The 26,064-nt window shown below is 42.3% G+C and overlaps 1 protein-coding gene across 1 annotated transcript in view; it reads right to left on the reverse strand.

The window, feature by feature from the left end:
• Hs3st-A (Heparan sulfate 3-O sulfotransferase-A) overlaps nucleotides 1–19,694 on the reverse strand; it is a 41,516-nt gene extending 21,822 nt beyond the window's left edge. The window contains exon 1 of the mRNA XM_014360094.2: nucleotides 19,539–19,694. The gene's annotated coding sequence lies outside the window, so the exon portion shown is untranslated. The remainder of the gene's footprint in view (nucleotides 1–19,538) is intronic.
• Nucleotides 19,695–26,064: the final 6,370 nt, after the last annotated feature.

The following is a 26,064-nucleotide window of genomic DNA, read 5'->3' on the forward strand; positions in this document are numbered from 1 at the left end:
ACGTGTAGGTGTATGTTAGGGTGGATATGTACATCATCAGTGACAGAAAGCGACAGACAGACAGTAGACCCCTAGACGTCGTAAAACACACACACACACACGTGACTCGTCGGTCAAGGTCTGACTGGAGCTTGACTCGTACTACTCGTTCTTGGGGCGACGTCTATACTGCTTTGGCCCTTGTATTGTATATAGGTAGGTACACGCAATACACAGGTATATTATAGGCTGGATCAGCCGAGCGTGTCTGTCTCTTTTACGATGACAGATTTGCACGACAATGTCGCGAGAGTTTTAATTATTATACTGAATTTAATGTGCTTTTAACGAGGGAGTCGCACGTCACGCGACTTTTTGTACGCGTACCGTCTTTTGTCATTACGAATAAAACTCTGAGCGTTTGTAAATATTATAGCGCGAGATTGTATTTGACGCGAGTGATGTGATGTACAACTGTCTTGAACAACGTTTTTTTTCGTTTCGTTGTATTGTTTGTTCAACGATCGGTGCTTTTCATCGAAACAAGTGATTTTTGGGATATTTCAGACTTGTGGACATATTCGCTTTGGCTGTTTGTTTACTGTTGGGTAAAATTATCAAATATTTTTGGGTACAAGAGATTATTTAAAAAAAAAACAATTACCGACTACATTTATTTATCGTTACTTGGGAGCTGCGGCTTTTCGTTAATGAGCTATTCATCGACCAAAAGCAATTCCTTTCATTGGAACTCGTTTGTGCGAACCAGAGAAATTAAATCAAGAAAAAGTAGAGACGTACAATGGAAAATACTTCACCCGAGCACTCCGAGTCAATTATAATTGCTTTTACACAAGCTCGAGTCATTCTCTCGAAATCTCTTCTTTTCTTTCGCGTTCGAAACGTTTTCGCTCGAGCAAAGCCACCATCAACTCACTTCTGCTCTACTTTAATTGAATTCCATTGTAATAATATAATATACCCTCGACGTAAAATTATATGTTTTTTTCCAATAAAAAAAATATCGGTCATAAATTCGTGGCATGAAAAAAAAAAAAATCATGTATGCGAACGTTAATCTTTAGTTTTTGCCATGCAAAGGATGTATACACTGTTGGTACTGTAAAAAGGGACAAATAAATTCCGACTTATCTGTCGGGCCGAAAATAAATCTCCAAGAGGCATTAGAGCGAAAGGCAGCCGGCGTAACGTTTTAGATTAAACTTAAGTAACGCCTAATTTATTCATAGCAGCGCAAAGAGCTGCTGCACCTATACTTCCGTCCCTGCCTTTTTTTTTTTTTTTTTTTTTCATTCAGGCAAACATGATGGCGATGATGGAAAAAAACACTCAAGGGTTGAAAGATACTGACGTTTGGCATCACCTGCGACGTAAATGTACATTTTGAGGATACACGGGGGAATAAAGAAAAGAGAGAAATCGAGGGATCGTCGGGAGCCCGTAATACCCATTTTGGGTCCGCGCATTATTCACGGTCCGATCGATCCCGTTTCCTTGCTGTTCCAAGAAAGTGTGCTTGTAAATCTCGCGCCCTCGCCCACGTTTAGGTATAAGTACACACAACAACGCTAAACTCCCCGGGACGCATTGAAAATCGATTTTCCATATTTTATTATTTGCCAGTACCTATACACTCGCTGTACGCCACGAGGGTACAAGTAAAGGGGTTGGCTAAAGGTTCCTACACGGTCTGTACAACGGGGCATTATAGTGTGTGCAGTCGCGAGGTCGAGCTCTGCACGAGGGGTAATTTATGATTCGAGAACAATCGGTTTACATAATCGATGCACTTTTATACGGCGGCACATTTCTTACGTGCGCCGATCTAGCGATCACTTATACTCCCTCTCTTTTTTTTTAGGGCTACCTACTTCGTAGCTTATTTGACTTTTTTTTCAATTTTCCTTTTTTGGTCATCCTTTTTCTTTTTTTTCGAAATTTTGAAATCTTATTGACATCGCGGGCTATTCTTCCTTTTGATAAAAATCAAAGAGTCTCGCATTGAGCTTGCAACAATTTTGAAGTCAATGGAGATTTCTCTGTAATGGAGTACACAGTTCTTCGCTCGATTGTGTAACGCCTCGATCTACTATGAAAAGAAAAAAAAAATATCCAAACCTCAACGTCATTTCAACCGCAAGATCCAAGGTAACTGCTTAGCAATAAAAAAAAAAAAACATGATTTGCACGACCCGCCTCATCTTGGGCGCCTTCTTACTTTCTACCGAAAGAAAATCCTCTAAATAAATAATCACTCATACGTTTACGTATGCATCGTCTATCCTCCGGAAGACGCGTTGAAAAATATACAGAGTTAAGACGCACACGTATATATACAAGGGGTGAAGCAAAAAGGAAAAAATACGGCAATCGCAATCCGCACCCTCGACTACACAAAAAGAAGCGGTGGAACGCTCGAGGGGTCAGCGACTCACGAGTACACACACACATACACATACAGCAAAACGAAGCAGCCAGAAACGTATAAAGAAAAAATCGACCACCGTGAGAGAGAGAGAGAGAGAGTCTGGAGTAGCGGTGTACAGCAGCTTCTTGTCGCGCCCAGCCATCGGACCTCGAAGTTTACAACGCTCTTACCGCAACGTGAATAATATAGCGAGCAATTTGCCTCGGGCCATTCTTCTTTGCTTGGCTTGTACATGCACACCTGTTTGATGATTTTTCTCAGCTGTACAAGTGCAAGCGCGGCGAGAATTATTTTGCACGGGAATTCCACAGCGCGATCGTGTTTCAAGCGAGGCAAAATATTGAAACTCGCAAATTGCCGTTGTTTTTACTCCTTTTTTCTTTCTTTTTTTTTCTTTTCCTTCAAAAAATCAAACGAACGAAGAGAGTGGTTTTCGATGCCCGGCAAGTGATACGAGCGCGGGGCTATGATTGCGCCGGTGTACGGCCCGAAACAAAAAAAGTGCGGAAAATCGTTGAAGCAGAGAACAACTTTCAATCCATCCGTAAAATGAAAATCACTGCACGCCCCATCAGCTTCTCCCCCCAAAGCTGTACGCGATGCAGGTTTGATGGCTTACAAAACAGGGCACAAACGATTTTTCTTTTCCCCGCTTGCTGTAAAAAAAAAAGAAGGAGAGGGGGCACAGTCCGAGTGACGATTTTCATATCGCTACGGGGGGTGGCTCGCTCACATGGGGTGTAGGTAAGGAGCGCGTTTTTATATCGGAACCATTTACGAGCACTTAATTTTTTAGAGTACTGAATATTAATGCGGCCGAGGACGAGGAAGGGGGGCTATATATATATACATATAGGGGGGGGGGAAAGAAAATTACATGCATATTCAAAGAACACTCGTGCAAATGAATGGCGGACAAGGACATCGGGAGACGCGTACTCGTGTTGGTATGTTGCGAGTATAGGGTGTGCGCACTGCACTTAATTGGATGAAAAAAGTGAGCTGGTCACGTGTCTTCGCTCGAGTTCAAAAAAATGTTGAAATATTTTTTAAGAAGAAAACTGTGACTTTTCTTACGTGATTCGAGGGAAATTGTGCGCTCGCATTTTTACACTGTACTCACACATGATGTATATGATACTCGACAAAAGATTTTTCGAGTAAAAAAAAAAGTAGGGCAACGGATAATTGTTGGAGAATGAAATTGATTTTTTTTTTTTCTTTTGTTTTACGTTGGCAAATAAAAAAACAGACTCAAAGACACAACAGAAACACTTAGACAATATACACAGTGATCGTGGAAGGCGATCAGTTTATATAAATTTTTTTTTTTTTATTCTAGCGCACGTAACAGAGTTGTTGCACCACAGCTAATGTAACAAGCGTGTATAGCAGCAGTGCGCATAATTGCAGTCTCGAGACTATGTATTTTTCACTCGACCCAAGGAGACCTAATTATTACACTCGAGCTGCACCGACTACAGCAAGTCGAAAAAGTACGAAAGAGGGAGAGGAAGTGAACGAGAAAAAAAAAAAAAAAAAAAAAAAAACAGATGCTAATGAAATTAGTGAAACAATAAGTGGGCATCGGGCATGACGAGTTAGTGAGCTTTTATTGAGTTAACAGTGCCATCGAACACTTGACATTGAGGCTTAGCTCGTACGCGGAATGGCCCTCATTCTGGGGATATTTATTCATTAATTTTGTCACTTTAAAGGTAATAACACTGTGTGGAGTCACTGTCAGGTGTGCAACAACACATGGTAATAATTTCAATAAATAAAGGGTCCCAGCTTTTCTCAGATCTGCACATCATGAAACAACCATACATTTTGATTTGAAAAGTGTAAGTATAGGTATACGTCACGTACATTGCACAAGCATGGGTACATGTATACATGATTGAAATAACAACATGTACCACATACTTTTTTCTATAAAAATTTTAGTGTACCGATCAAACAGCACAATACATGTATGTAAGTGTATAATTGGCTCGTCACGGTTTCTCATTTCATCGGTATACACCCCTCGTGAAGAAACGTTCCAATATCGTTTGTTGACGAGTCGTTTTCTCGCGTAAAAAAACGACAGTAACCAGTGATTAGCTTGTCTTATCACATATATGTTTATTTCATATCGAGCATTTAAAAGTGTTTGCTCGAGTTCAACCCGATCGTTTATCGTTCCATCGTTATATTCATTCGTTCGTAATTATCTACGATCAACAGTCGTCACACGCATTTATTTTTTTTTACTATGTACAGAGAGGCGTTAGGTTTTTTTTTTTTTTTTTTTAACTTTGTGCACTCGTTATTTGTTGTCAATTGTTTTTTCATAACGCATTTGGATTTTCGTCACTTTTTCTGGGGGGAGATTATTGGGGAGCCATTGGGATATTGGAGTAAGGGGCCGGTGAGTGTGGGAGTTGATTAGCGCAGAGCCAAGCTGATCCACATCCAGAAAGTTGTCGAATAGAAAACGTGCGAGTTTCTCCTCCCTCACGGCGATTAACGTATAATAATAATAATAATAATGACAGGGACACATTGAATTGGGCACAGAAAGCAGAGTTGGCAAGGAGACACGAGGGGGTTGGGCGGGCAGCATTGACCTCTCCAATTTAAATATAGTTTGGACGAATTAATGTTTCGACCCGGCATTACTTTTATTCCGTGTACGCGTGCCAGAGTGTTTGTATCAGCTGATGGGGTTGATTGAAAAGCCGCGACTCCAAGTACCAAACGAAGCGATACGTCCAACGAGGGGGGGGGGTAAGGCCATTACTATACTGCCCCTTTACCGATCGCTCGAAGTAATTAGTAGTCCAGCTAATGGGCGAGCGCGGTTTTTTGATTAATTTATGCACTCCGTCTCTCTCTCTCTGCTCGTCCTCTTTCGAGCTTGGCAGCGTAAGCTCATTCGCGGGGAGTTGGGTTTTTCCCTCCCATTTCCAAGTATGGCCTTTTGTGCTCTAGTATATATACGTTCTTTGAATTGCTGTCAAACGTTTGATTTGGCTCGATTGATTTTTTTAACGGGCCATTCATCGAAATTAATTTGGTCGGTACAATGGTACGTTTACTGAATCCATTGAAATCGATTAGAAAAAACGCTTTGGGCCATTACGTGTCTTTTTTTTTTTTTTTTTTTTTTTTTTTTCAACAAAACTTGAAAAATAAAGGTAAAATACTGGAAATGAACGGCAGTGTCAAATAGAATGATGCTCCGTATAATTGAGTATGGTTATCCGCCGAGAGACGGAGGAGGAGCGAGAGGTTGCGACTCGTGGCGGCGAGTGGCGACACTTTGCAAAGCCGATGGTACAGCGAAGAAGATGCTGAGAGGGAGGGGGAGGGGGGGACATACACCCTCGCGCAGGAGGTGCTGCAAAAATCGAGGTCAAGGATACACGGGCAAGGGGGGGGGAGGGAGAGAAACAACAAGACAATAGTAGTAGTGGAGTATAGCATTCGTGACGCGGCAAACGCCCTTGTTCGCGTGACTCTTTCCCTCGCGATCGAGCGTCGGATCTCATCCACCCGAGTCTCCGTTTGAGCACGCGGGACCGTGGATTACATAACACGAGCTCCGTAGGGGTGGATGGGTACGGCGCAGCCAAAGTTTTGCGCTGGGAATCATGCGACCGCACACGACTTGGTTGCGTTCGTTTATCCTCTCTCCGTTTGCCTCTACGACGACCTCGTAATTCTGGGCGAGGCCCCACTCTGGGTAAAAGCTCGGCACGCTCTTGTTTGCAGTTTTTGTTTTTGTTGGACGTGTCTGGGTACAGGTGCGGTACGTACTTTGGATTTACATCTGTCGTACGTGCACCGATGAGTTGACGCTGCTGCGCGAAAGCTTTGCCTTTTTTTTTTTTCTTTTTTTTTCGCGTGCAATTCGTATAGGTGTCGTCGAGATGAACTCTGCGTAGGTTTAGGATTAGAAAAACGGTTTTACTGTCCCTCGGAGGGCTACTGTATTTTTTTTTTTTTTTTTTCATTTGTTTATTGTTTTGTGGGGGGTGATTTTGTGCTTCACTTTTCTTGATCGCTATACAGTCGCAAGGATTACCTCGCAAAGTATATAGTTGGGGCTGTTTTTCTCCTTGAAGGGAGGCGAGAAGATATGGAGGGTGTGAATGTTGGTCATTCCTTACTTTTCTTGGAAAAGTTATCAAACAATTTAATAGTTTTTTTTTTTTTTTTTTTTTTTTTTTTTTTTTTTTTTTTTTCTTGTCAAGGTTGCCTTCGAGTGAAAAAGTTTCGTACACAAACTAGTTATAATGTTTGCATGAAATTCCATTATTCCGACTATAAAGTAAATACCGTTTATTGTCGTTAAATAACAATCGCTCAAACAAGAGGTATAGGACGGAGAGCAAGACGAATTGTTCCATAAGCTCGCTATACAAACAGAGTCGCCCCCCCCACCCTCCAATGGTTTAATGATTGATACTAATGGTAAGTCAAACAAAAGTCAGACGCGCGCGATTATGGCGCGTATTTGTCTATTTGTCTGGAGATCTGGAAATAAAAATTTCGCTCTAACACGGTAAGGGTGAATAATCGATCGGGGCAAGGGGGAAAGATTAGAATGTTAATATTGACGGAGAGAGAGAGAGAGAGAGAGAGAGAGAGAGGCGCTCGACTGCTGACCTCAATTTGGTAAAGGACTTCTGTGATGGTCTGAATAAGTAACGCTTCGGCCCTTCCCGCCTGAATTTTCGTTTTCCCCCCTTGCGCGCGTGTGATTGAAATTCCGCTGAATTTTTTACCGGCTCCTCGTTGTTTACGGAAATACTTCAGGGTAAACATTTTCTTTTCTGCCCGTCTTGTTTTTTGTTTTTTTTCCTTTGATTGCACAACTCTGTAGTGTCTTGTCAAACTGCTTCGATCTCTTCGGTCGTTTGGTCAAACAAACAAGTACAAACTAAACAAATGTCAACTAGAGGAAAAAAAAAAGCGCGTCTAGAGGAAAGTGTTTTATGTGAATCGCAAAAGGAAAAAAAGTACCGAGACTCGATAAAGAAAGGCAATAAAGTGAATATGCTTGCTTATCTCGGGAACAAGGGGATGTAGACGCTTGCATTGCGTTGCGTGACGATTACGGCCACATTCGCTCGAAAGGATCGATATCAAAAGGAGGAGCAGCAACAGTTCCTGCAAAGTTAAATTGTACTCCCGAGTAGATGCTTTTCGAGTATGAGAGCCAAAGTTTTTCTCCGACACTATATACCTATACGTCGCGTGGCATCGCTTTGGTTCGCCTCTCTCTCTCGGTTCCTCCCACATATTTCCCTCCAAGGGAGGCTGGTTAACAGCGTTTATACGCGCACGCCGCTCCTGTAATGGTATTATTGCTATTTTCTGGCGCGCTCTTCATTCAATTCCGCGGCAAAATTGGCTTTTCGAAATCTCTTGAGCTGCTGGGTTTTGGCAAAACAGAGGATTCATCAAAACTGGTGCTCCAACGATAAACTCCAAAACAATTAAAAATGCATTAATTTTGCTGAAAAGATATTTTTTCAAGCACTGTGTTACGAGTAAATTAAAATGTATTACCCTTTTGTTTTGGCAAATAATTATAATTTCAAACAAAAAAATGGAAAGAGTAAGTATCCTGCAATTCCATTTACGAGGTAGGCGAATCCTCTTGGTACACAACCACCTGAAAGCGTCGACACAAAAGGCCTTGATAACGAATTTACGCATTACAAAACAAAAGCAGCGCCCAAATTTTAAGTAAAGAACAAAAAAGGCGGGGAGGGGGGGGGGGTGAGGAAAGAGGTGCCCGGGTGAATTTAATTTCAAAAGGAGCCTCCGCTTTTGAGGAGTGCATTTATCTTCTCCTTCCCCGGTTTTTCGAGGGCCAAGACAAACTCGACCGAATTATGTACGTACTATGTGAATAAGAAGAGAAGCGTATCCAACGGCTGAGGGAGGGGGGGATATTTTTAAGGAGCTCCCTTTCATCGAGCTTGTATACGTAAAATGTAAGGAACAACGGCAGTTTCCGGGAGATTTTCTTTTCTTTCCCTCGCGAGAATACAAAGTCCAAGCGAGGGGGTTTTCTCCGCGTCGTCGATGTCGAGGCTCGATATATATATACACCATTGTCTTTTTTTTTCACACACGAACCACGAAAGGAGCAATGGTTAAAACATCTCGAACCAAATACTTCATTGTAAATGTCGTGTTTTCAGATTTTTCATTGGTATAAGCCGGCCATGCTTGTTATTTTCAACAAAACGCGTGTGAGCTCCAGTTGGACGTATACTATTAAAATGAATGTGCGATGATACAGGTACGCGTGTGTACCCACGCCGATGGAGATAAATTCGTAGCGCCAAACGAGACGGAGCAGCCATGAATTATTGATAACCCGTGGCCGAGCATCCCCTTGTACCCGACGTAAATCAACAGATGAACAAAAAGTGAAACCCCCCCCCTCTCTCGCTGTATATAGCTATTCTTTTTTTGCCCGCGATGCGCAAAATATTCGTTTCTCCACAAAAGAGGGTCCAAAAAATTAATTAGCGACACCTCGCCAACGTTTCCCGGTCGACGTAAGATATTTCAAAATAATACCTTCGCGCTCGTCTCCTCTCGCCCATCTACCAAACGGAATATACATTTATACTTCCGGCTCACTTTTTTTTTCTTCCGAACCCTCGGCGCGACGCTTCGGTAATACACGATTTCGCCGGACACATCGTACGTGACACGGGGGTGGTATTAGACGCACATTAAGCTCGGCTCTCCAGGAAGGAAGGGAGGAGAGAGAGAAAGAGGGTAAGAGCAAAAAAATTGCCGTATAGGTATTATACCCGACGAAACTTGAACCACCGCGCCATGCGACTATATATACAAATATGTGTGTGTGTGTGTACCAACATCCGTGCATGGAACTGTGTGTGGAGAGAAATGTTTTCGTAACGTATTATATACCTTGTCACCCGCTTCCGTCTCCTCGATTGGATACTTGAGCCTTACATCCAAGAGCGCGCGTGCAGTGTATACACGAGTATACGAGAGCCAAAAAGGCTATATTTTTATTTATTTCGCGAGCAAAAACAATACTTGATGGTCCGAATGCAAATGGTACGCGTTAGAGTTGACAAATCCGTTTTGTAATGAAATAAGTCAACTCTTGATTCAAAAAAAAAAAAAAAAAAAAAAAATTAGATCTAGTTGCGACTCGATCGCTTATGTTTGTCTTCGACGCAAACAATACTCGTGTTAGTATTTGCCTCTAGTGATGGCGTCATCTTTGGCTCTGCATTTTCATGTTTACCTGCTTTGTTATACACCCAACGGATGCATAGTGTGTTTACTGAACAAATTAATTAATTTTCACCGTAGAGTCACTCTATGTACTCGAGGTAAAGATGGTCGTTTAGGCCCAGGAACTTTGTTTCATGCACTACTTAAATGTCTTTCTTTGGGAATGACTGATGGAGTGAAAAGAAAATCTTACACGTAACTCTCCGTGACTCAATAACTTCACGTTGTTTTCGGGACTACTGGACCCTTTACACATGTATAATAATTGGTAATAAAATCAATTCACTACTTTGATGTTTCACGTGCTAAGTGTAAGTACAACTGCATGTACTTTTCATGAAAAAATCTTGATACAATCGTACCGCTGAAAAAAATGTATTTATATTTTTTATGTGGGCAAAATTATACATTACGGATACGTTAGTGCTTAATATTGGAGAGACAAATTTTTGTTTCGCCATGCTCGCCTATCGTGTCCCAAAGGTAATCCCCCAACCCCCTACTTCCTACACCAAACTGATTCAAAAACATCGTTTAATATTCTATACCTAATCCATCGCGATAAGGGATGAACGATAGCATGAAAAGTTACCTTTTAAATATCTAGAGAGGACACGAACATTTTTATACTTTGTAAGTATATTGTGCTGCGGTACTTATAAAATAAATTGCCTACGTGACGAGAAACAAATCACGTCCAGCACAGAATATAATATGGACCTTATCAAGAGCACAACATTATATAACATATTACAGACTAGCTTGTTTTTCTGTTGTTGTTTGCTTTTGACAAAATATATATTTGCCCCGCGTTGGAAAGTCGGAAAAAGCCCTCCCCCCCACCCCTTGGTGACATTAACTCGCTTAATGAGGTTTAGTTTATGAGATAATTGCCACCGCTTCGGCGAGTGCAACTTTTGGGGGTCGAAAAAGCAAAGTTCGCTCCAGGCCAACTGACGCCGTGTGTTTTATGGGCGAGTACCAACTATACCAAGCCAATCGTAACGTCAAGCAGTTAGAAACAACAAAAAAAAAAAAAGCCAAGAGTATATTAATAACGACTTTCAAGGAGTCCTCCGAAGGATGAGTACATACAGGCCTTTTGGATGTACTCGAAAACTCTCTCGAGATGGTGGGAAATTAATGCAACATGAGCCCACTTGAGTAGCACATAATATAGTGCAAGCCCTTTCTTTTTCGTTGTATTAATTTCACTCGAGTGTGCCTATATTGTATTGCCACTGGCACTCGATACACCGAATGAGGACCAATAGGTACGTATGCCAATATCAGCCGGTGTTTCGAGTGCGCGTTCAGTGGTAGACGACACGAAACACACTTGGAGCACTAGATCAGCGATTTCGTGGATCCAAAAGGAGACAGGCCTCCGGAGCTACACATCCGCAAGTATATATATATAATATGGGTGTAGTGGGGAATGTTGTTTCGCGCTCTCTCGACCCGAATTTGCTATCGGCCCACTCGACCTTAACACCTTAGCTCGCCCCTCCCCCACCCCCCACTAGCGTCTATCCCCTTGTGAAGTAAGTACTTGCTTAAATCCATAGACAGAGATAAAATGAATTTAGAGGCCTTTTTTTCTCTCTGCTCTCGATATCACCAAAAAAACACATCAGCCAATCAAACGCATACGTATTCGAAATAAGTAGGAAGTTCAGGTTAAACTCGAAGCCTCGGGTCCATCCGTTAGAGCTTGAATACGTACATTGTAATCTCGTTCTCGTATATTTTCGTGTCACGCATGAATATGTCGAGCTGCGCTCTACTTATACCCCGCATCGAATTATCATCCTGACCCAAATTTTCGGTCCATCTCTCGCTCTCTAAGCTTCCTCGGTATATAAAAATATGCAACAGCTCAACACGCGTGCCATTGCGTTAAAAGTTAGTTTGTATAGGTATTGCACGTATTTGCGATGTGTTATGCGGGAGGTGACGCAACGTAGGTGTACAAGCTATAGAGCGCCTCGATGATCTGTAAACGCAATTGAATATTCATCCCTCCTTGCTACGTGTATACATGTATAGGTGCAGCGTCGTCGCAAGCAGCAGTGCCTTTCCACTCTGTCCCTTATTCTCGTGCTTTACTGCACTGCCAAGCTCTGTTCTACTCGATCTAGGGTATACATAGGGTATAGCGCTCCCTCTCTCTCTCTCTCTCGCGCTAATACGTACGTCGTACGTAGCTGAGACAATAGCCACGGAAGGGTTAATTGCAAGCTTGGAATTTTAGATCGCGCGACAGGAATAAGTTGTTGCACCGGATACAGTCGGTTTAAGTACATACATGCACGTTTATACGTGTACATGTATAACTTGTACACGAAGTAACCGAGCATAGAAATACAACTCCTACTATATAAGCCTTGGCTGCAAGTTGTTGGTATGTGGTTGTTTGTTTGCTTTTTATTTTTTTTTTTTTAACCTTATCCGTTGGAAAATAAATGAAAAACACATTAATATAGTGCACACACAGTACAGTTTGAGACAAAGAATTAGGATCTTTTGTGACGAAGCGATGGTTTCCGAGCTTGCAAGCTCGTTTCTGGTTCTTTTGTTCAGCTCGATGAGTATTGCGTTTCCACGTAGAGCACCACCACCTCCTCCCCCAACAATCATTCAAACCTCAAAACAAAGAGGAAAAAAAACAGAGGGGCGGGAGGGAGGGGATCATGTTATATTGTCACGGATAAACCTGATTATAGGTCAAGTTGTGCACGAATCCGCTCGTACGTACGCGGGTTGGAACGGTGGAAGAGTGGGGGAAAAAAAAGAGCTCTCCGGCGTTAAATCAACGACTATCCCGGGGTATCGATTTTCGGGGCGCGAATGGGCCGTTTTGCCTTTCGGTCCGGGAGGATTTAAAGATTCATTAGCCGAGTGTGCGGGTGTGAAATTACCCTCGCGCGGATACATAATCGCCGATTTGCTCCAGTAGGGGTCTCACGGTGGATACCCGCGCGTTGCTTCCCGTACCACTGCTGCTGATGAGTTTATCACTGCCCGCGTATTATACGTCACAGTTGCGCGTGGAATACTTTGGAGGGGGTGATAAATTCAGCCAGAGAGGATGACACTTTTGTTTGTGCTGGTACGGCGACAGATTTGCGGTACACGGAAAAAAAAAAAAAAAAAAAAAAAAAAATGAATGAATGAATGAATGAAAAAGGAACGGTGCATAAACGCAGGTGTTTGTCGGCTAAACTTAATGGAAAAGCAGCGACTACTGCATCAAGCTGACTCGCTACAAAGAGTATAGGGTTCATGGTCTAATCCGGCCGACCGAGAAAAGGAAAAAGCCCGACTTTTTCCCCCCACACCTCCCCGAGGCTTGCACAATACATATATAAGTATATAGCTATACGTACACACACGTGTAGAAGCAGCAGAGGGGATGGGGCGCATAATTAAAATCGCAGGAAGCTCATTAGGCATGCGGCTCACGCGAGCCCTGTACGTATATACACACGAGTGGGGTGGGGGGTGGTGCAGAGTACAATCACCCGGCCGACAGACACTTAGTAGCCGTCGTCGCTCGGGCTGCCTTGTAATTATTGACGGGAAATTAAAGCGTATCGCGAGCTCCTTCTCTTACGTTCGCGTGTACATGTGCACCCCCGTCACGTATATATATCGACCGTAAAAATTCACTTGGGTGTCGTGCGCCGCGGTACTGCGGGAGATAACCATCCCCCGGCCCGTTTGTTCTCCGCGTTGTATTTTTCGGGGTACATTTTGTATAGGCACCGGCCAAAGGTGAATTTACACTTATCGGACCGACTTGAAATTCAAATTTATTTCGAGCCAGCCCCTCCCGTCTCTATTTTACCTGCTTTTAGGGAGGTTTTATCGTACCTGTTTTTTTTTTTTTTTTTTTTTTTTTTTTCTCAAGCTGGAAAGGAAAAACTACTCGCGCGAATAACCGAGGCCGGTGCGATACACTTCAAAACGGAGGGCCAATAGCCGAGCTTTAGAGTGGCCTTTTTTTTTGCTTATTCATCCACGTTGCGCTCGATTTGGGAGAATTACGTGAACTTAGGGGATTCGGGAGGGTAATTGCGGTCGTTGGCGCGAGTATTTTGCATTTCAAAGCCAATGCGGGGTACGGGTGCGCTCATTTTGGCGTATTTTTGGGATTGAATAATTTGGACGCGCGACAGCTGGAGACTCGAATAACTTTACCGAGCGTTTTTTTCCCCGTTGCAAGCGGATGAAAAAAAAAAAAAAATAGATAGAAAAAAAATAAAATAAAAAAATAAAAAATAACAAGATCGAGTTCTCTTGATTACTACATCTGTTGGCGCGACGTACACGACAAACTACCATCGCCGTCATATTGGAAATTTCATTAAACTTAATCAAATTGACGCGGAGCGCGGATGCAACCCCCACTACGAGCTCCCGGTGTACATGCACATTAATCTCGATTAATTCCGCGCCCGGCATCTCCATCTCCCGTCAAGCTGGAGATTACAATTGGCAATTACAATAATGCCAGAATTTGGTTGACAAAAAAAAAAGTAGGACGCGCCAGGGAATGTTCGTATTGAGGACTGTCGTGCTTTCGAGGTAGTTTGTACCACAAGGGCTTGGAAGTTGTCGCATCGCAGCGAAGCTGGCGTTTAATTATATCCAACGCGAAATTTCTGACGTGAAACTTTGTTGTTATCTTTTTGCGCGTATATACTAGTAATTCATTTCAGCTCGAGGTGAAAACCAAATCTTCATTCGCACCCTTTCCCTCGGCATGATTTTCAAAATTCGTGCATAGGAAGGGGGCGCGAAATCCCATGTTCCTCATTCTCCCGCAAATTCCCTTTGTTTGCCAGTTAGCTCCAAACTGTTCTCGGATGATCGTGCGGCTTCTCGAGGTATGTTATACAAGCGCGCGGAAAAGCTTTGATGTTCCTGGAAACGGCGCCGGAGGCACGCGCCACATATTAACCGGTGCACCTAATTGCGAGAGAATGTACTACTGTACTCGCGGTAGCGAGTATTCTTTGCCACTCGTTGTGAACACCCACTCTGATCATCGGGAGAGTCGTTTACGTACATATATATATATATATATACTCTGAGTAAATAAACTTTGGAACACACAGTTAGTTTGACATTAAATATACTTTTGCATGTAATTATTCAAAGACCTGCTTGTCCAGAGCTCGGACTGCAATTATATGGATTGTACAGGCTACGAGACCACTCGGAGCATCAGCATTGTTTTAATGGTATCAGCAATGTATACACCCCATCGATTCTGTACAATTAATCACAAAATTTCGTGTACATTGTTGGGTCTTTTATACTTTGCAATTTAGATTCAAGGCCTTGCCTTGGTTAAACGAACTTTATAGTGATCCTGGGAATCATAATTAAGAAAAAAAAAAAAAAAAAAAAAAAAAAAAAGTACAACTCTAACGGTATACCTACTAAAAAGGGACGAACGTTAATTTGCACTGTCCGCCCTACAGTTAGAGCACGGCGTTCCCTCGGTCGCGGGAACAAGGGCCCAAAAGTCTATGCACCTTCAAAGTGCACTGATAATATCAAAGCAAAATCATACGCCTGATACGTGCAAACAGTCTGGCTCCTCAGCACTGGGTACGTGTAGGTAAGCATGGCTCAAGCTCTTGTGAGCTCGTACTGCTTTGTTCCACGTATCGTGTAGCGTATAAAATAATGATACATTTAATTAAGGCGAAAACGAAAATTGCTCCGACTGAGGGTATAATATATACGCTTTGGAATACGTGCCTCGAGTTATACCGTAAGCCGTAGCCACCATTGAAATAATATCTAATGCTGGTTGAATATTTGCAGGAAGAAAGCACAGTCCCGAAAAAAAAAAAAAAAAAAAAAAAAAAACAACTACATTAATACAAGTATGTGGAAAGGAGGTGAAGGAAGAAAAAAGTATGTAAAAATTAACAAGTAGAAAAATTAATGTATACAAATGAGTAAAATCGACACATTTCACGGTCCCTCTGTACACACGTAAAGGTCACAGAGTTGCTAAAGTGAGATACAGGAGGACCAGCCGATTAATATAGAGTTAAAGTGTGAAATTTTCTTTTTTTTTCCTCTGTATACTTGTAGAGACTTTTATCCGACAAAGTTCGCAGGTAGTGTTGTAGATACGTACCCATTGAAGGAATAAACTATTGGGAAAACTCTAGAGAACTTGGCAACACCCGATGGACCTTGGGTTAAACGATATCAGGGATGAAAAAAAAAAATTTCTTTTTGGAGGTCGAAACGCTGTTGGAACACAATCGCAAATTATGCAGCAACTTTTTTTTTATACGTTACATCTTTTTATTTATATGCCTCTCGCTTCCTTTGTGCCCAAAGTGAATAATTTATAAAGGTCGCTGTTCACGGAAAACGGGCAACGAAATTTTACTTTTTTTGTTATATTTATAGATTTAGTCAACGCCACATTTAATATTGACTAGTGGTTGGTTCACGTAAGTCGCGAATCATTAAAAGTACAATATATTTATTAAAAGCAATACATTAACAGTTTCACATAATCTTGATACTTTTATAAACTTGTCAATAATAAGATCTTGTCTGATGAATAAGAAAATAAACAACCATAAAATTTACCGATATTTATATTTCAAGTTTTGGTAACATGAAATAAAAAATATTTGTATGCTACGTAAAATCGGTGACGTGGTTCTGGAATAACAGTGCTTTCATCAACAGTCCACAATTTTAGTGGAAAAACGAATTCAAAATTTAAGTAAACAAGTGTACAGAATTTATTTACGCGATACGTGCCAATAACTTGAAAATGTTTGTAAAGCAAAAAAGTTATTTTCCCATTGTAACGTTGGTACCTTGTATACAAAACGATAAGGCCATCAACTGGGGCAAAAAACAAATAAATGCCGATTTCATGCCCTCCACGCGTCCTACAAAATCGGAACTACAACTAAAAAAAATGCAGGAGCCACACTGGATACAAGAGATTTGACACAAATTCATTCCAGTCCAATGTCAATAGGCATCACCGGGTAAACATACACACGCGTTTCTGTATCTCGTCGAGGGGTCTCGAACGCGACACTTTCTTAAACGTAAACGCAGGGAAATCCACACTGAGCCACGCCAGCGACTACCAAGTAACAAATATTTTTTATCCAAAGCCCGCCATTGTAAGGATACAATTATCCATCCGAGTCATCGTTGCCCACCCTCGGCCCCACATCGGCGCCGATCAATCATCTCGTCGCCTTGGCCCTTCCTACACACCCTCCACGAGAGCAATTAATTCCCAGGGACGAAAACAAATCGACACTCGCCGTCAAAAGAATACCTTCCACCCCCCCCTTCCAGCAACAATCGAGAATCGAGAGGAATAAGAAAAAGAATAATAACGGGAGGGAAAAGCGTATGGAGCACGTGATCCCGAGAGAGTCGAGGGACCATCGTATGAAATCGTCCAATCGAAAAGAAGAGCCATAGGGGACAACGCGACGTAAAAAATCCGAGTCCCCTCTCCCGTCGCGCTAATCTCCCTGTAGCGACGTGTCAAAAAGCTCTATATACCTATACACGTTCCACGTGACGCTCGTCAAATGGAAATAAGCGAGGAGGCTCTCCCTCGTGGCTCGCCCTTTACTGCTGTTTTAGGATAGTATACATACCTCCCCGTTGCAGCACGTGAACTGCCATGCATATATACGTCTCGCCCCCTTTTGTTTGCTCCACGGACCGGCAAACAATTTCGATTCGGGAAGCAAAGAGCTTATTTATCATATACACACGTACGTGCGCACTTGTGCTGAACTGCGGCGCTAAAAGCTCGTCCCTCTAAGAGTGTTTGGTCTTTTTGTTATTCCCTCCCACCCTGGAAAATTGCGCCTTGCGAAGGAGCAAACGGTTATTCGGAGCTCAACGCGTGGACTTTTTTTCCCGTATTCATGGGGAAAAGATATGAGACACAACATCGTATCTATTTATTACGGCCTCGAGTTAATGGCTTTCGATGACTTTGTTGTATTGTACTGTACGTGAGAATTATTTCAATTATTTCACCAACTCCTACAAGCATGTGTACCGGGTGAATAATAACAAGTGTCATTGTATGCGCGCGCGTGCGTGTGTATACGTGTTGTGATATAATGTTATCATTACCTCGAAGGTGTGGGGGTAAAATGTTCATCATGACGACTTGGCAATTATACGCGTAAAATATACTCCCCGCATTGTTTGCCCGAGCAAAATTTATGTTGAGCTTTTTTATCGAGGAAAGGTCGCTCGAGAGGGGGTGGTAGTAAATTTAATTATAATAATGCACGTAATTGAGTGTGCACCGTCCGCGCGCGCGTGCATATTATAACGCATGAAAGTCTTTCGTTTCTAATTAATTCAGAGCGCTTTTTCCATCAAGAAGCTAATCTGATCCAAGGATTATTATTTAGCTGCTTTCAGCTGCAGAGTATATATATAGGTACTACTTTTTTAGGTGGTTAACCTTCGAGTGGGGAGCTATATAATACCTACTTTCGCCTTTATACACGTGTACGTCAAATTACACGCGTTGGTACAAAAGGTACTTAATGGACAAGAGAAATTTTCACGTCCTACGGTGCGTCGGCACTTTTTATTCGTATCATCATAAATTCTTCGGACTAACTCTGCAAAGTATACAATACACCCCGTAATCCCCTTGGCAATTGTAAAGCTAATATTTAAATTTCGACCCTTGATTATCTCACGTTTATAATGCACCTACGATGTACGTATATATTTGTACATTACGAGCGTGAAAACTGCAGCAATTCCAGGAGTTGTTCCCTCGCTTTCCTCCGCCAACTTTGACCCAGGATAATACTTATTCAAGGCGCGAAGGAAAAAGGAAAGGGAAATAAACTCTCGAACGGCGCCCCCACCCCCGTGACGTTGAATTAAGACTCTCGTTCGTTCTTTACCCCCTGCCTTTTTTTTTATCAACACGCGTTCGTTTAATTAAAACAAGAAAGGAAGAAAGAAAAAAGCGCGGGAAATGTTTTTTTTTTTTTTTTATTTAATTTTTATCGCTGCTTTCAACGCGTGAGCGCATTTTTTGTTATCACGCGAATAATTTGCCACAGCTACGCACGCTTTGGTATCTGAACGGATACGCGTAAAACGCACTTTTGATTCGCGTGGTATATAAAGTGACAAATTTTTCCGATAGTAGCCACGCGATTCTGGGCTTGGTGGATTCGAAGAAAAAAAAAAAAAAAAAAAAAAGGATCGTTACGGGATTTTAAAAAGAAAAAAAGTCTCGAGTAAAAATAACATTATAGAATAGAGAAAAGATGAGCTCGGTACACACAGGAAGCTACTTTAGCTTCATCAATTTATTAACGAGGACTTTCATGGGATGTTTATTTTATCACATTTTCGGTTACAAATACACCATTTCAGCGAACGTTGGAATAAAGCCTATCTAAACGAAAATTTGATTCCGACAATGCGACTCATCCAAGCACGTCCCCAAGCAATTCAAAGTCAACGCAACAAATGAGTGTGTCGATAAATTTATTTTTCACACTCGAGTAAACGTGCGAGGCAAACTCTGTGTACAGCCTTTCACACACGCGTCCCACGTCTGACCAAATTCGGACCTACTCTACTTACATATCTACCCTGCGCGAAAAATACCTTTCTCACGGTGCGTAGCCCCATTGTGGAAACAAGAAATACAAAATAAAACAAAATTAGGCACCTTACGAGTTAAAAAAAAAAAAAAAAAAAACAATAGTCGGATAAAGCCGAGGGGCCCGAGCAGCGAGTAACTCCTTACCTGGTCGGTCGGAGCCAAGGTCGGGTTAGTAGGCCGCCGCGCAGAGGAACGGAGTCAGGCAACTCGTCCCCGAGCGCGTGCCGTAAATGTATACTGGACTATAGTGGTGCGCGCGAGTCAGGCCCGTGCTTAGAATGACCAAGGGCCCCCCGCGACAGCACCCCGTTTTCTCTCTTCCCGTCCACGGTGTCACGATGCACGGTACGACTGTTGCACCTGGGGATGGACACGAGATCACGTGAACCCAGGCTGCTGTCCTACTCCCCAAGTCGCAGGTAACCGTGATAAGCTGCAACGTCGACGAGACACACGCGCACGCGTACACACACACGCGGGCGCGCAGTAAGGAAAACAACAGCCAAAAGGACACGACGACGCATACAGTGCATCGAGGGATGGAAGAAGAGAAAGATGAAAGGAGTAGTTGTTGGCAGGTACGCGAGCCAGGTAAGTAATGTACGGCCGGGCTCCACTGCTGCCGAGCGAGCGAGCGTTCCGCGGTGTACTAGTCGAGCGGGAAGCGCGCACACGTAGCTCCGCTCCTATACACTCGAGCCAGCCCTCCTCCTCCTCCTTCTTCGTTCGTCACCCCCGAGCGTCCGTCATTGCTGCTGGTGCGCTCCCCACCCGACTACCCCTTGGTGTACACCTGTGTGTTCAGCTGCACGCGCTTTGAGAAAATAAAAAAGAGACAGAGAAGGGGTTTTGCGTGTGGGTGGCAGTGCAGGCAGCAATGGGGAAGAGTAGTAGTAGTAGTAGTAGTACCTAGTAGTCGTAGTTGAGTAGAGTAAGGCGTGCGTGTGTTGGCACGTATACGTCCGACGCCTGGGCGCAGGCGCGCAACCATGCAGAGGTGCGGGCAGGGAGATCGACTTGGCACTCGGTACAAGGGGTATATACGTGTGTCACGTACATTCACACTCAGGGTCCAAGTGTACAGCTGAAGTTACATACATATATACACGCGTCTCTCCTCCTTTCTCTCGCTTATCGCTATCGGGATGTGTGTGGCTTTTCTCAACTCGTAGGCTTTACCCCCCTGGTTGTTTAAAATATCGTACCAATCGGGTATCATCCTCGGACTTGTCTTCCGGCGATTTTTCGTCGCAACCCTTTTATCCCGCGCAGATCGCTCCTCCGCGATACTTTACACACCTTTCGACCTCCACCCCCCCACCCCCCTTTTGGTACTATCGCGCTCCATACGATTTTCCTCAGCTTCGGTCCGACTGCACGCTCGTTATCTCTAACTGGACTTTACGGCCGCTCCCGACTCTGTTCCTTATTTTCACCTTCTCCCGAAATCCCCCCCCCCTCGCGCGCTCGCTACTTTGTGCACTTTCGAGAGTTTGGCTGGGAATGAAAGTGTAGTTTTCATTAGAATACACGAACGCGTCCTTTCTCCTTTTTTTTTTTTTTTTTTTTTTTTTAGCAAGGAGGAGGTATAGATTCCCATCCGAGATTATTTTAATCGACTTCCGGGACACGCATATTATAATAACTCGGTAACGGCTCCCGGGTGGAGTGTATTTCGGGAAAAAAATTATAGTGAGACGAGGGATACGTACGCGTATACACGTATCCCTGGACTAGAGAGGTAGCTTTAATTTTTCAGGCACAGCCAGCCTTGCGCGTATACACAATGAGCGCACGCGAAGATTTACAGCCAAGAGGGAGATAGAGGAACTCTACTCGCTCGAGATGTCCCCTTTTGCGTGATGAGGTCCTTTGGGTCCACATCCGCTTCCCCGCAAACACAAAACGATCGAATAATTTACACAGAGAGTCCACAATCGTTACCACCCCCCCCCCCTCGCCTTATCCCTCGAATCTTTTCACGAGCTCGCCCCTCAGCTTGCGACGCTTAAAAACCTTTTTTCCCCCTTATTCTCTCCGTTATTACACGGGAGAGCAAAGAATGTACATAGGAAAGAAGGAAAAGCCCTTTTTACATCCAAGAAAGTCAGTGTAAAGGGCTCCGTGAATTTCTCCGCGACACCTTATTTTTCCGCGAGCTCCCTTCATTTTTCCTCGTCCCGCGCTTCCACAGGGTGGTAGGTACATCATCTCCGGAGGCAGACGCCCCTGCACTCTCGCCACCTGCTTTCGCCGATATTATCCCAGGGAACGACTTCAAAAGCCGCCGCGCGTATCCATAGGTGGTACGGTATGTATAAAGACACTTGTACGTAAAGCCCCGGCCATATCCACTTTGGCGAATAGTCCGTGTGAGATCCACCATGTATACGAGATTCTGATAAACCTTCCTTCCTTCCTTCCTTCCTTCCTTGTCACCCTGATCCCCGTGTACTTTGCTTGATACGCACTTCTTTCTCCCCGAGCATGCAAGTATATACATTGCACAGCGTGAATATTAAAAAAAAAAAAAAAAAAAAAAAAAAAAAAAAAAAAAAAAATAGGTATATAAACGCACCCCTCTGTTTGGCGATTTGTCATCTCGGGTTGTTTGCCTCCTCAACCCCGTAGAAATTGAAGCAACCCCCGTGCCCTCTGCCCATGTAACGCGGGCGTGCATTTTTCACGAGCGCAATCTTCGTTTATCTTCCAACCTGCATACATATATTTATGTACTCGGCCACTGTGCACAATGGACTTTAACGACTAACGCGAGCAAAGGTCCTTGTTTCGCTACGCAACAGCCTCCTCTAGGGTACACACGTAAATTACTCGGCAGATCCACGAGCTTTTTTTTTGCACTATTGTACATCCCGCAATAATTGTCCCCCGAAACAAAGTTGTTTCGGGGATGCCGATAATAATGGCACTATCAGCGCGCATCAGTGCAGTATTGGTACCGTATGGGCTACTCTGTTTATTTGTTTGTATTCTTTTTCTTCCCACCCCCAACAGCAGCGTGCCGTTCCATTTCGCGCTGGAGTGGCTTTGTCGCTTCTCCTGTATATTTCATACGCGCCGTGCCCCGTGTGCGTATATAGATACCTAACGCGGACGAGGCTAAAAAGAAGATAAAGAGGGGAGCTCGGGACACACGGTGTGAGAGTAACATCCGAGGGGGGGGGGCCTCAAAAATTACGTGTGTGTATATATATACCGTCGCGCGCGAGGGGCAGGGGGATCATCCCAAGGCTACATGCATATATGTATTAGGGTGGAATTTGACAGTCGCGGGGAGGGAGAGAGTCGGCTCCGTGCACGCTGAGATTGTCTCTTTTCTCAACGCCACACGTGCGTCGGGATATATATGTTTCAGCGTCTTTTCTCCGCGCCATGGGGTACATAAGCCACGCGTCGGCGCCTCCTCTCTCTCTTTTTCCTACATTTTTTTTTTCTTTTTTTTTTTTTTTTCGCGTTTCGAGTGCTCCAGCTCCCTGCACTGCTGCACCAGCTCGTGAGATGTACGCGTATATATATATATATATATATATATATATATATATATATATATATATATAGGTATTAGGAAATATCCTTGTGGTTTGTAACGGACAACATTCAATGGATGATTTTTTTGAGTGAAAAACAAAAGCTGATGAATTTTTCTCCAACAACTACATTCCTTTCAACTGCCTATTTCTCGTAGTGCAGAAAATTACGGGTATAAATGCTCGAGAGCTTAGCGAAGTTTACCAAATTGCAAGGGATCGAGAATTGATTAAAAGTCATTTTGGAACTTGGGATGAAAAGAAAGGATTAAGGGCAACTAATCTGGCTTTTGATCAGCGCAGAAATGATCTTCAAGGACAAATAATCCGAGTTGGTTGCTTCAAGGTATTTTACCATCATAAAGAGGTAGAAAATAATGAAATGTATTGTTTGACGAGAAATTCTTTAGTATACAAGTTATTGTCGGTATCAATAAATGCGTGTTTGACCTTGTTGTGGAATTATGCATTTTATTTTTTACACCTTTAAATATGATTAAATGTAACAGCGAGTAGTTGAAATATTAGAATAATTTAATTTGGACAATTTTCAACAGAATAGGAGTTATATTTTATATGCAAGGTTGATTAAATTGGTATAATTTATACAATTGATACTGTACTTCAACGCAAATAAATAATTAAAATATGAAAGAGTTATACAACAGTAATATAGAGATCTAGACATGCTGTTTATCTTGTTCTCCCATTTATGCGTGTTATTAGTGAATACCTGGAGATAAGCTTGTCATGAAAGAATCCTAATTGTTTTTTCTTGTCACGGATAAATTTTTCGTTGTCCGAGCGATAGAGTCTTGAGCGAGTATACAAACTATCTGTTTGACTTTGTTGCAGATTCCACACATTCTTGAAATAGATACCGATTCCACTGGCAGGATAACCATACGGAATATCTTTTTACGAGCAGTACTGGACAATTTTCAGAAAAACACGAATTGCTCGTCAGTATTTGTCAATTGAAACTGCAGTTTGAATTTATTAAACAAAATATCTGATTATTTGTTGGAAAAATAATTTTAGTTTGACGTTCATCAAAAGAGATACCCTATCGGAGTGCACGAATAATTAAATCCTATCTGAATTATTATCATATATTAATTTTGTGTATTAGTAGAAACTTGGGAGACGCCATATATTGTAAACCGTATCATCTCGTGATTGTTTAGAAAAACGCATGTATAGACGAGACGAAAAAAAAAATTGACTACTTTGATGATGAGAAAAAAAAAAGATAAAAGTAATTGAATTAACGAGAAACAAATAAACGAAGAAACAGAAAAAAGTGGCACCTCTTTTACGTATTTAATTGTGCGTGAACCCTCTCGAGCCTATGGATTACGATGTAGTAGATGGGGAAGATACATCTGATTGTATTTACACAATACGCACATTTGACTGATCTTCAAACCTTCAACTTCCTATCGATGATGATGATGATGATATAAATATGTAGGTACGGATGGACAGCGGAGGCGCGTAAGTACACGTTACAATGGACACGTGCTCAAGCCTCGTCGTGTATACACATACACGTACATTTGATTCGAAACAGCCTCTTTCGGACTTGATTAACCGACATCGTTCACAACGACCACAATACAATATCCTGTGTGCAGAACAACGCTTTTTATTATTTTACAAGTGAGCTTATACTCATCAAAGCAAAGCTTATATGCCATCTATAGTGTGGAAAAATAATTAGTGATGAACATAATCTGATCTGGTAATTAGTATCATTAGCATTTTTCAGTCGGTCGGTCAGATTTCCATCGAGTTTTGTATATCTATATACCAGCGCAGCGTCGCGGCGAGTTGTTATGATAACATATAATAATAATTATGTATGTATAGGTATACTCAACACACGGAGGGATCCAGCTGACCGACAAATGCACTTGCTATACCAACAAAACACGAGAGGCGCCAGTTTTTGGTAAATTTTCAGTTGGAGATCAAAGATTCATTTTCTTTAACAAATAAATACGAAATATCCGCTCATTTGTCATTCAATAGCGCACGTCATACGCTTTTAATTCTATTCAGCTGCACATTAGCTTCAATGTTACTCACGTAAACGCTTTGTTTTTCTTACACAAGGAGGCGTAGAAGATAAAACTTATCATCTAAAATGCGACGCTTTTAACATCGCGTTGGCTTTTTGTTGCCACTTTTCTTCCAGTGTGATACAATATTATAAGATGATACGTTGTAATTATTTTAAGCAAACACCCACGGCTACGTTTGCACATCATTATGTGTCAGCTGGGCCTTAATCGCGTTGAAAAAACGGCGCCCTCCTACGAGAAATTTGATAACTATGTGGGCCTAGCATGATAACAGTATATCTGTATAACCGATTACAGTCAAGTTGGTCGGGCATATAGATATACTTACCGATACGCCAAGCAATTAACACATACACACGTATCTCACTTACAGGCATTTTGTTATCTATACCAAACTAATGATTGAAATGTACTATTAAACAAGCCTGGCATTAAGAGCTCAGTAGCTGCGTGGTTAAGTGCGTATGAAAGCTTTAGCTATCAGATATTGAGTTGCCAGGAGGTCAGGGTTCGAGACCAACCTTCGACGTAGTTTTTTAAGCGGTGTTGGGTAGAAATTAATTAATCTATAAGCCTTAGTCAGTAAGCAAATAGATTTTAATGTAGAATTAAAAATCGTAGATTTAAGGTAGAGTAGTAAGACTAGATGTAAGGTAGAACAATAAGAGTAGATCTTAAGGTAGAATAATTAGAATAATAATTAGAAATAACGTAGAATAAAAAAATAGTTGTAAGATAGAATAAGAAAAATAGAAATAAGGTAGAGTTAATCCTAGATCTAAGGTAGAATCATAAGTAGCACATTGAGGGTTGAAAAGTCAGCTAGAAAGTAGGATAGGGAAACTGAGCCAGGAGCCTCCCACTAGGGTGTTAGAAGATTGTAATAACAACTACTAGGGATGACAGGACAGCTAATACCTGGCTCAAGCGCGGTCGTGCGCACCCAAATTTTTGCAATTTTTTTTTTCAATCCATACCACGTGCTTAATAAACTTTTTGATACCATGAAAATCTATTTGGCGATGGTAAAAATAT

This window comes from Copidosoma floridanum, unplaced genomic scaffold (assembly GCF_036245765.1).
Source record: "Copidosoma floridanum isolate Cflo_tuat_1 unplaced genomic scaffold, Cflo_Japanese_pri ptg000019l, whole genome shotgun sequence".
Classification (NCBI taxonomy): Eukaryota; Metazoa; Arthropoda; class Insecta; order Hymenoptera; family Encyrtidae; genus Copidosoma; species Copidosoma floridanum.